General features: G+C 34.8%; 1 pseudogene; it reads left to right on the top strand.

Moving 5' to 3' along the window:
* The first annotated feature begins 444 nt into the window (after nucleotides 1-444).
* On the top strand, nucleotides 445-1,032 carry LOC132660387 (NADH dehydrogenase [ubiquinone] 1 alpha subcomplex subunit 5-like; annotated as a pseudogene).
* Nucleotides 1,033-12,259: the final 11,227 nt, after the last annotated feature.

The raw sequence follows: 12,259 nt of genomic DNA, 5'->3' as shown, positions 1-12,259 counted from the left end.
TATAGATTATTTGCTATTGTGGATATGTTTATTTTTCAATTGTATTTTCTAATGTATATAGGAAAGCTATTATGTCTTGGTATCTTTACTAAATAAATGATTACCTATTCAAATTTTTATTAGTTCAGATGATTTTGTAATTGATTATCTTATGTTTTCTACAGTATCAAAAAATAGTAACTAATGGCAAGTTCATTCCAAAGTGAATGGATTCTTATTTCTTTTTATTTTCTTTTTATACTTGTTAGGACTTCCAGAACACTGTTGGTTGTAGAGGCAAGAGCAGGCATTGGTAGTTCTTGTCATTAACAGAACATCCTTTTAGTGTACCTTCATTCAGCATGACATCTGCTCTTGGTTCAGATAAAACATCTTAACTATACCTAGTTTACCATAGATTTGGTTTTTAAAAAATTTTATGGGAATGGATTCTAAATGGTTGTCATGGCAAGTTTCCTGAAGAAAACCACCAGCCTTATAGGATTGGTTTTTTATGAGTCCACACAAGAGGCTAAGAATATTATACACAAAGGTTCTTGAGGTTCTTGAGCAAATTCCTAAAAATGTAGCATATAGAAAGTATACATAACAGATTACAAATGAGAAGCCTAGTATGGTTAAAATGGAAACAATTGGTTTTTTTGTGTTTTTTTTTTTGTTAACGTTTATTTATTTTTGAGACAGAGAGAGACAGAGCATGAATGGGGGAGGGGCAGAGAGAGAGGGAGACACAGAATCGGAAGCAGGCTCCAGGCTCTGAGCCATCACCCCAGAGCCAAACACGGGGCTCGAACTCACAGACCGCGAGATCGTGACCTGAGCTGAAGTCTGACGCTTAACGACTGAGCCACCCAGGCGCCCCAAAATGGAAACAATTGTTAAGAAATTAGAAGACCAGCTTCAGGGTGGCCACCTGATTCTTCAGGCTGAAAAAGAACTCGATCTGGCAAAAAAAAATGATACAGTGGAAACCATGGGAAACTTTAGTTTTCAGAAAAGCCTTTTGCTAACCAATGGAAATGGTCAGTATAATCATCATTAAATGACTAGTGTGTTATATTTTTTAAAAAATGGATGCTGAATTATAACTAATGTTTGTTTGTTTGTTAATTGGTCATGATGGCCATGAATTTTTCTACTAATATGAGGAATCACATTACTGTATTTGCCAGTATCTAATAAGACTTACATTCTTGGACTAAGTAAAAATTATTATGCATAATCTTCTTTTCTTTTGTCTTCTGTTATTTTTAATTAAGACAATATTTGATACATGTAAACAAACATAAGCAACATATGCATAAGTTATAAAACATAACTTCTTCTTTTTTTTTTTTTTAATTTTTTTTTTAACGTTTATTTATTTTTGAGACAGAGAGAGACAGAACATGAACGGGGGAGGGTCAGAGAGAGGGAGACACAGAATCTGAAACAGGCTCCAGGCTCTGAGCTGTCAGCACAGAGCCCGACGCGGGGCTGGAACTCACGGACCATGAGATCGTGACCTGAGCCAAAGTCGGACGCTTAACCGACCAAGCCACCCAGGCGCCCCAAAACATAACTTCTAAAAACACTCTCAAGAAATTTCCACCCAGGCTAGGAATAAGAACATTTTCAATGTCTTATATATCAGTGCCCTGTCTGTCCTATCAAGCCAACCAGTGTCTTGAATTACATTATGTACTACGTTCTTCAAGCACACTATCTGGTTGAACATGCTAATGATTTTTTAGAGATGTTTTATCTATATTCATATGGGAATATAGTTTATACTGTTCTTTTCTACGTTTTTGTAGCGATGTTTAAAAGTATCAAGCCTCAGGAAATTGAAAAGCTTTCAATATTATCCTAATATAAAATTTATCTGTTCCTTGAATTCCTGGTAGAGCTCATTTTTAAAACCAAAGGTTAGGGAATAAATTCTTTTGTGACTTGTCTCATTCTTTATAGTTTCTATTGTAAGAAGTACTTTACTTTGTTATGGTTTGTCTTGTTTGGGGGTTTTCCTTTTAACTCTTATTGCTTCACTTTTAGTGATTCATATTTCATACATAGCACACACACACACACACACACAAATACGTTAGACCAAAATTCAAATTAATATTTGTTTTTCATTAATGATGTCTATGTAGTCTAATTCCTAATGTCTGAACATGAATTTCATTTGGCTTTTTTGTTAGGTTTTCTCACCCTGCAATTGAATTGTCAATTTTATGACAGTCTTCTTTAAAAAAAAAAAGACGCTTTTTGTTTCTTTGTTTGTTTATTTGTTTGTTTTAGGCAAGGAGATCCTATAGATTGAAAGTAATAAAGGTTGCTGTAATGTCAAAAAATTTTTTTAATATTTATTTATTTGTTTTGAGAGAGAGACAGAGAATGCAAGTGGGGTAGGGACAGAGAGAGAGGGAGGGAGAAGCCCAAGCAGGCTCCACAATGTCAGCATAGAGCCTGACTCGGGGCTTGAGCCAATGAACCGCAAATCATGAGCTGAGCTGAAATCAAGAATCAGACGCACAACCACTGTGTCATCCAGGTCACCCAGTCTCCTTTTTAATTGATTAAATATCTTGTTTTTATTGTTTTATTCCTTTTTAGCAAACTGTTCTCTCTTGGTTCTGGAGTTGATCCTTAGCAGTAAGGCCCTTTATTCAAATTATTATCAAAAACTTTAACTCAAGAGAAAAAAAAAAGGTAGAATTTTGCTGGTATAAACAAAATGGAGATCTAGAATCACACAGACAAGAGAGACTGATAACAAATGCTAAAGATTATAGTATATACTGTTTTCATTGCTGTGAATTTTTAAATGACATGAAATGTTGGTTTTTGTTTTCTCATTGAACCTGTCAACATGCATTTAAAGGGTGTTTAAAAATTATTTTCCAAGGAAACTGTGTTTTAGCTTTTAGCTGTGTTTCTATAGCTTTGTTGCACTCTACAGTCTGTTAAACAGACTGCAATTCTGACTAGGTTAGTCTGTGTGAGATTGCTTTGTGGCTTGTGAAAACAGTAGTTTTGTATGTTTCAAACAACACTTTGGGGAATGTATTCATGTTTTCCTTATTACCAATTTTTATAAATACCTCATAAATACTTAAAAATAACATTGTTTTGGGGGCGCCTGGGTGGCTCAGTCAGTTGAACACCTGACTCTTGATTTCAGATCAGACCATGATCCCAGAGTTGTGGGATTGCGCCCCATGTTGGGCTCCATGCTGAGTGTGGAGCTTGCTTAAGACTTCTCTCTCTCCCCTTCTGCCCCTTTCCCTACTCATGTGTTCTCTCTCTTTCTCTAAAAACTAAAAAATAAAAAAATAAAAAAATGTGTTTTCTTTGTGAAATATATAACCTGCATGTTTATTAAAAAATGCTCAACATCACTCATCATCAGGGAAATGCAGATCAAAACCACAGTGAGATACCACTTCACACCTGTCAGAATAGCTAACATTAACATCTCAGGCAACAACAGATGTTGGTGAGGATGTGGAGAAAGAGAGTTTCTTTTGCATTGCTAGTGGGAATGCAAACTGGTGCAGCCACTCTGGAAAACAGTATGGAGGTTCCTCAAAAAATTAAAAATGGAACTACCCTACGACCCAGCAACTGCACTATTAGGTATTTATCCAAGGGATACAGGTATGCTGTTTTGAAGGGACACATGCACCCCAATGTTTATAGCAGCACTATCAACAACAGCCAAAGTATGGAAAGAGCCCAAATGTCCATCGATGGATGAATGGATAAAGAAGATGTGGTGTGTGTGTATACACACACACACACACACACACACACACACACACAACAATGGAGTATTACTCAGCAATCAAAAAGAATGAAATCTTGCCATTTGCAACTACGTGGATGGAACTAGAGGATATCATGCTAAGTTAAACTAGTCAGAGAAAGACAAATATCATATGACTTCACTCATATGAGGACTTTAAGACACAGAACAGATGAACATAGGGAAAGGAGGCAAAAATAATATAAAAACAGGGAGGCGGACAAAACAGAAGAGACTCATAAATATGGAGAATAAACAGAGGGTTGTTGGAGGGATTGTGGGAGGAGGACTAAATGGGTAAGGGGCATTAAGGAATATACTCCTGAAATCATTGTTTCACTATATGCTAACTAACTTGGATGTAAATTTTAAAAAAATAAAAAATAAAAAAAATAACCCCCCCAATTAATTTAATTAACCATATTATTCGGATGCTGTATAACAGGGGCTTTTCAACTTCTAGCCACAAACTCCTGCTTGCTATATAAAATTGCACAGTGTCTATAATTTCAAAAATTTATACTTACCATTAATTTTATTTTGCTAATACTGCAATTTATTTTGAAATTTTAGAGAACACTTAAGGAGAGTATGAAATTTTTATGTTTATAAAAAGGGAGAATTGTTTTTTTTAAACCATGAGAATGACTACTTAATTATTTTTGGCTACTTAACTGGTAAAGTATAAGACAGATATGTTATACCTTCTTACTTTGAGATCTTATAGTTTCTCCTTATGTTTATATGGGTTATTTCTTTTAATATGGTATAATACTTCAGGTTCATAGTGATACATTTTTGCTCATCTTTATTCTAAATCATATATTCTATCTCAAGATAACATTCTTTTCTCCCATTTAATATGTGTTTATTTTGAATTCTTCTTTGTCTGATGTTGATATTGCTTATCTGCTTTCTGTTGGTTTTCATTAGCTTGATATACCCTATATTTTCAACATTACTCTCATTTTTGTTGAAGAGTGATGCCTTAAAGATAGAATAAAAATGAACTTTTTTCTATTAAAGTCCTTGTTTTTCAAGAGTAATATATTTTACTTACATTTGTTTTAATCATTGTATTCTTATTTCAGTCTTCTCATGTCTTCTTTTTTAAAATGTCTTTATTTTTTTGTATTTTTTCCATATTAATTCATTAGATCATTCAAGATATTTATTAAGCACCTGTGTGCCAAATATCATTGCCCAGTTAATTTGTCCTTCCCCTAATTATAACTGTAATAGAAATAGTCAAAATTTATTAAAGGTTTCCATAAAATAGATACAGTCTCCAAATTTCAAGCTACATTAACAGATTTAATACTTACAGCAGGTAAGTTGGTACCATTGTTATACCCATTCCAAAGAGGAAAAAAGTGATGTAAAAAAAATTCAAGGGGTGCCTGGGTGGCTCAATTGGTTAAGCATCGGACTTTGGCTCAGGTCATGATCTCTCGGTTCATGAATTCAAGTCCCTCATTGGGCTCTGCACTGGTGGTATGGAGCCTGCTTGGGATACTTGCTCTCTCTCTCTTTCAAGATAAATAAACATTATATATATATATATATATATATATATATATATATATACACACATATATATGTATATATATATATACTTATATATACAAATATATATATATATGTGTGTGTGTGTGTGTGTGTGTGTGTGTATGTATATATACACACATATATATTCAGAGACTACTCAAGGTAGGGAGTTCTGTAAGTGGTGGAGTCAGGAAATGGAGCCGGATAGTCTGACTCCAGAGCTCTCTGATTTGGAATTTTTTTTTTCTATTTTCATTCCACTGGTTATTCCATCTTTAAGTGTATTTTCACTTATATTTAGCAACATGAAAATGGAACCAAATTTGTGTTTATTCTCTTAAAATTTTCATCACTATATTTTCTCCTAAGAGTCTGGGTCCAGTTCACCACCCTGTAGACTCTAAACTCCATACTCAGTCTTTTCCACCACCCACCTGGCACACAATAAATACTTGTGAATATTGCATAGATGAATAGCCATCCATATTTACCTATTTGGTTTTGTGAGATATCCAATTTGTTCTTCATTGCTTCCATTGAGTTACTTCTTAAATGTTCGCCATCTTCCATTACTCTATATATTTTCACATCAGTCCATTTTGATAAAGTTAAAACTGTCACTTGAATCTCAATATTTTTCCCATTCTCTTTAGGAAGAACTATGTTTCTGATTCACTTGAATGAGTCCTCTTTTTAGAATATATCCCATATATATGGATCTGAGAATAGAATATCTCATGATTTCACTTTATATGATTTGAGTAAATATTTGAAATTTTTTGTCGTTATTGAAAAAGAATCAACAGAAAATCTAGACAAGCTATTTTTAACCAATAGCTCTCACTAAAATATGTGTAATTTCATTAAAAGAATGTGAGTTAGTTTTGTTTAAACAGAACCACATAAATGTATCAATGATGCTATAAAATATTTTTCCCTTAAGTATTTACTATTCCATAGCTTTAGAAAATCTGATTTATATATAAGAAAATGGAAAGGAGTACCAAGTAATTAAAATGCAAGAATTGCCTCTGCAGTCAGCAATCACACGCCACCACAATCCACATCAGTACACATATACGAGGCCACAATCTCCTCACCTCATGGAGATACTCTGTGTAGCCATTGTATACACCGTGACAATATTCTCTTCTGTTGATTTTTTCCCAATGCATGTAAAGTACATTATTGGCTCTTTTTCTCCTTCTCAATGACATGTCATTATTTGCTAAGTGTTTCATATGGGTTTTAGGAACTCTATAGCTAGAATATTTTTGTTAACTAGACAAAGAACATGGCTCTTTTCAAATTGCAGGTTAAGTATCCTGTTTGGGGTGGGTACAGAAAGAACAGGCAGAGAAATGCCCTCTTGGCTGGAAGAAGGGAAAAGAATTGAGTACACATTATAAAAGCAATTATTCCCTTTGCTGTAGAGTATACAGAGAGAAAAGTAAGAAGGCCAAAGAATTACTAAAAAGGAATTTGCTGCTTCAGTGACCCTGTTAGATACCTGTTAAGACCTTTTGCTTCCTCCATCATTTCTAACTAAATCTCAGCAAAAAAGAGAAATCTAAAGAAATGGTGGGAATTATGTTAGAACTGGGCATTTTCTTCTTCAGTGTCACTGTAGCTGTTATTCCCTGGCAGCATAATTGTAACTAATTAGAATCTAGTTACATACAGAGACAGCATTAAAACTCTTTGCTTATTTTTTCTCCCTTGATGGTCACAGTTTGTGCTTATATCTGTTCAGGGCAGGGGAAGTTTCAGTTCTACAATCACTTTTCAAGTTTAGTTTTATCTGTTTATTTTTTCTTCCAAATAATTTGCACAGATTTTGACATTTCGCTGCGGACTCCATGAACCACTTTCAACACTCACTGCCAGGTTAACCACTGAGTCCACTCAAGGCAGGATAAAGCACATCTATTACCCCAGTAGCTCTAATTGCAGGATAGCCAGAGGGTATCCATTTGGTCTATAATTAGGTCATTTCTCTCTCATCCCCTGCAAGTGTGTATAATTATAAATTAATTTAAAATCCCACTGTGAGAAAAGAAATTCGCTGTAATATAAAGGAAAGACAAAAGCTGCAGGAAGTATATCTTTAAAAACATTTTTTGGCATTTCCTTCAAAACTGATCCTTAAACCGGGTTTTCATTCTACTATTCATTTTCCTAGCTAGGAGCTTCATCATTGTGCATTTAAATTGTGGGTCAATTTAAAGTTCTACTGCAGCTTTAAGGTTTTGATGCTTCCTGCAGAATTTACATTAGCAGATCAAAACTATTCTTTGGGAGAAATAAAACTCATTGAGAGGCCAGTCTCTGAGTGATGCTTAAAGGTGTGGCTCTGTGCAGGCCCTGACACGATAACTTGTTATGTTTGGCATTCTCTCTAGGTGCCACACGTTGGCCCTTTTAACACTTGCCTTTCTGTTTTCACAATAAAAATGTTATGTGTTATACTAGGGAAGATGAAACATTAAAAACAAAAACTGGTTCACACTGCATACTGCAGTAGCTGTTCTTTTCATCTGTTTGGCTAAGCTGCTTCTGTTTTCCAAAACCATGGTTAAATGTATTACCCTGCACACTTTAGAGAGATGGTACAGGTGAAAACATGCATGTCTGACAACAGGATAACCTCAACCAAGCTATTGAGTCAATGTTTTGACTTGCTAGACTTCTTGTTTCTGTCAGGAAATCAGTCTCTTTCGTGGACTTGGTGGAAATGTGGCAGGTGGTGCCTAAGCCAAGACAGTGTGTGTAAAACCTAAACTACATGTGTGACTTTTTTATTTCCTAAACACTGAAAAATGAGAGAGTAAGCAAGAGACAAATGTTCTGCCATCTGAAGAAGAGGTATTGTATTTGAGTACTTTCTCTAAGAATATCCTGCTTAATTAATTAGAATCACTATAGAAATGTGGAACATTTGTTTTTCAAAAAATAATTATTTTACTGTTTTGCAAAGATCCTTACCTGCTTCTTACATTACTATCCATTTAGAGGATAATAATAATAACACTTCACACTTACACACTGTTCTAAATTCTTAGCATTCAATACACCCTACAAAGTGTATACAAAGAAAGTGAAACACAGGAGTTTAAGAAATATGATAAAGGCCTACCCAGGAGGCCACTGGAACTCAGGCACTCAGTTTTGAGAGTGCTGCTCTAACCACACAATGCCATACCAGGGTAATAGGAATAAAGCATGACCAGCCAGATGCCACACTCTACATGACATGGGAACCTGAAAGGGCAGGAAAGCATTTGACTGGTACTCTGCAAGTGCTCACCAACTATTTTATGGACTTAATATGGCAGCATCTTCTTAAATCTAGTGATACTATATGGTCAAGTTTGCTATACAAAAGATTATCTCTATCCAGAGAATAGCTAAAGATATATCATACCACCAGGGAATTCCATAGTTAAAAGCTGCAGAAACTACTTCTGATACAACCAAGTCTAGTTTTAATTTGTGTTTATTTGGCAACCAAATGAAAGTAGAGAATGGAATGCTACTGAAACCATTCCCATCATCAAAGGCTTTAAACTCTCAATAACATATTCTCTCATAAAAATAAGCATAAGGAGGATTTTACCAAACACAGAGGGGAAAAGTTTTGTTTTCAGAAAGTCATAGTTCTTACTTCTATTGTTTGAAATTTTAAAGACATTTGGATTCAATTAACAAATAACACTGAATTTTGAATTTTATGAGAAGCTAATCAGCCTAATATATTTCCTTCAAAACAGGTGAGAGCAAACTTCTATTGTAAAGGGCCAGATGGCAAATATTTTGGGTTTTGTGGGCTATATGGACTCTGTCACACCTATTCTGTCATTGCAGCACAAAAGCTGTAGATGGTAGTTTTTTTTTTAAGTTTTTTTTTTTTTTGAGAGAGAGAGAGAACAAGCAGGGGAGAGCCAGAGAGAGAGGGAGAGAGAGAATCCCAAGAAGGCTCTGCACTGACAGCATGGAGCCTGATGTGGGGCTCAAGCTCATGAAGCATGAGAACATGACCTTAGCAGAAACCAAGAGTCAGATGCTTAACTGACTGAGCCTCCCAGGTGCGCCCATAGGTGATATATTAATAAATGAGTGGGACTGTATTCCAATAAAACTTTATTTACAAAAACATTTAGTTGGCCATATTATGCATGCAGGATGTAGTTTTCCAATTCTAGAATTATAACATAGAAAGATCATGTATAATTTTTACTTATCTTCTAGCAAATAATAATATATTTATAAATCAAATTATTTTTTCAACATGACAATAAATTCTAAACAAGACCATTTCTATATTTAAAAAACTCCCATATTTTACCCAATAGTATACTACTTCTGCAATTGTCTTCTAACTCCCATGTACTCACCATGGATTATATTCCTCTATTTCAATAAATTGATATTCAGACCCAGCCAAAGTTCTAGAAAATTAAGGGAAGCTCTCTAATCTTATACATAGCTGTGAGATCTGAGCCAACACTAGGTACTATATTGTACTTCATAAGCATCAACAGCAGCATGGCCCATGACTCCATTGAACATCACATGGCAAAACAAAATTACTGACAGCCAAGTGTGTGGCAATCAGTGATTCTGCATCCCTTTTCGTCTGTCTGCTCCCTTCCTGATGAAAATATGCACATTTTTAGTATCCAAACCAAGTTCTGGAACTAACCAAACTAAATAGATTCATTAAGCCAATGCATTTTTTAGAATTCTTCCCGGAGAGAGAACAGAGAGGAATGAAGTGGTAAAAGTGCCTGGCATAAGTGAACTTGATCTTTTGTCTATAATTAGCTTTAAATTTGGGATACCCACTTTTCCTGTCCTCCATAAATGGTTAAGAATTTAATGACTTCTTAATGAATAAATGTGTTTGTTGAACAAATTTATTGGACATGCCCTGCTTTATATCTAATATAAATCTTACTTTTTAGTAAAATATTTTTAGACAACTGGAAAGATTTATAAATGACACAATGAAATTATCTTTTTAGGATCACTGAATGAAGGGCCTCAGTTTTTTTCTAACTAGATGCATTACTAAAGCAATCATTTCTGAATATAAACTATTCAAGTATACAATATGCCCAATTTGTTCTCAAAATGACTGATTGATCTCAGAATTATGTTTTTCTCCTTCTCCTTCTTCTTCTCTCCAATGCAGATAGAGTGCCATTTTCCTATGGACACCTCAGAGTGTCTATTCATCTCAAATTAAATCACCGAATTCTTGAAAGAACTAGGTTTTGTTAAATCATATAATCAGTACTTTTAGGGCACTAGAAATAATTTTTAAACAAACATAAATTATAATGATTCCCAAAGGGTAGGAAACAAGACCAGATATCTTTGTGATTTTCTCCCGGTGCTGGTTAACTTCTCATGTGTCCTCAGATTTGGGGCAATTCTCTCTGGAGGATCTCTACAAAGGCTTCGCTGCCTGTTAACACTAAAATGTCCACCTCAGTCCTCATCTATTTGCCCAGATAGGTCAAAGTCACAGCAGCTCAGGAAAACCCAAGAGTCTTGGAAACTCTGCAAATATAGCAAGGTGCTCCTTAGTCTGTTGGGAATGAAACAGAAATCTGGCAGAAGGTCAGGAGAATTCATTAGCTAGGCAGTGCAACACAGCCACTGTGAGGCAGAAAGTGGATTTAGAGCAAAAGGCTAATTACTCCAGTACCCGGTTCAATCTCCTGCTAGATTTACTGCTAATTAATTTTCTCTTCATTTTTACCTATCCAGCCAGTGAATCAGGAGCTATTACTCACTTTCTGCTATTCCTCCTGTAACCATCACTAGTTTCTGCTCCATTAGCAAATTGCCTCTTGAGTTTCTCTTTTCTAAAGGTTGGTTGCCTGGGCGATCTCATGGTCTTGACCTTGGGAAGGCCTTTGAGCAAAAGGACTTAGGGCAATCAGCTGCAATGATTTAAAAAACAACAAAATGGGGATATAATAATGAAGAAGGGGGGTTGCTACTTTTTTCTTTTGCTTCTCTCATAAGGAAAGAAAATTATTTTTTCATGATTCTTATATTTTTCCTATTTCTTAAAGAGTTTATGTAAAGAAGGCATAATTTCTAGGACTGGTGCTGGTCAGGGAAGTAAATGCCTGTGAATAACCACACAGAGCATATGGTCAGCATTGAATGGAGAAAGAGAGAAAGAAAACAATCTCAAATGCTTTTATTTAGATTTTATAAAGATTTATAAATGTCTTATTTTAATCAAACATCAACACCCTTAAACACATAAGAATATAATGCAAGCCTGTGTTTATATGCACCATCTAGTACTTCTAAAGAGTTGCTATCTACGAAAATAACCAGTGTGATACAAGTTTGCTATGCCAGAACTAAACAATGCTCCAATAGCACCAAATAACAGCTTTCTATAAACCAAAAGGAAGCTTATTGACTGGTTTGTTTCAAGAAATTTATTTCCATAATGTGTCTTATGTGTTTTCTATGTGTTCCAAGATGACATAGAGCTTTACTATTAGCTTCCTTTTGAACTGAATTAAATGAATGTTTAGACATATGAGCTTTTCAATGGAAATATCATGGCTTTGAATCCAAGCTGTATTAAATATACTTTCTAGAGCTGAGGTCTGTGGATAAACACATATCAGTTATGAATTTTGGTTTAGAAGGAATTGGAAAATGGATCAGTAAATTAATAAATATAAGGTTATGAAAATATTGTAGAGGAAAATGAAAAGATGTTCATAAACTCCTAAATATTAAATACTGCCTATAAAAACAATCTCTACAGACTGTTTATGGTGGCCCTTTATAACATGAACACTGTTCATGGCACCTCAATTCTTGCCATCCATTCCATGGAAACAGGTGGCTGAAGGCTTTCTACCTTGCCTAAGAATCAAAACC

This window comes from Panthera onca, chromosome B4 (genome assembly GCF_046562875.1).
Source record: "Panthera onca isolate mPanOnc1 chromosome B4, mPanOnc1 haplotype 2, whole genome shotgun sequence".
NCBI lineage: Eukaryota > Metazoa > Chordata > Mammalia > Carnivora > Felidae > Panthera > Panthera onca.
The sequence above is the reverse complement of the archived record's forward strand: the minus strand, read 5'-3'. Positions and strand labels throughout refer to the sequence as shown.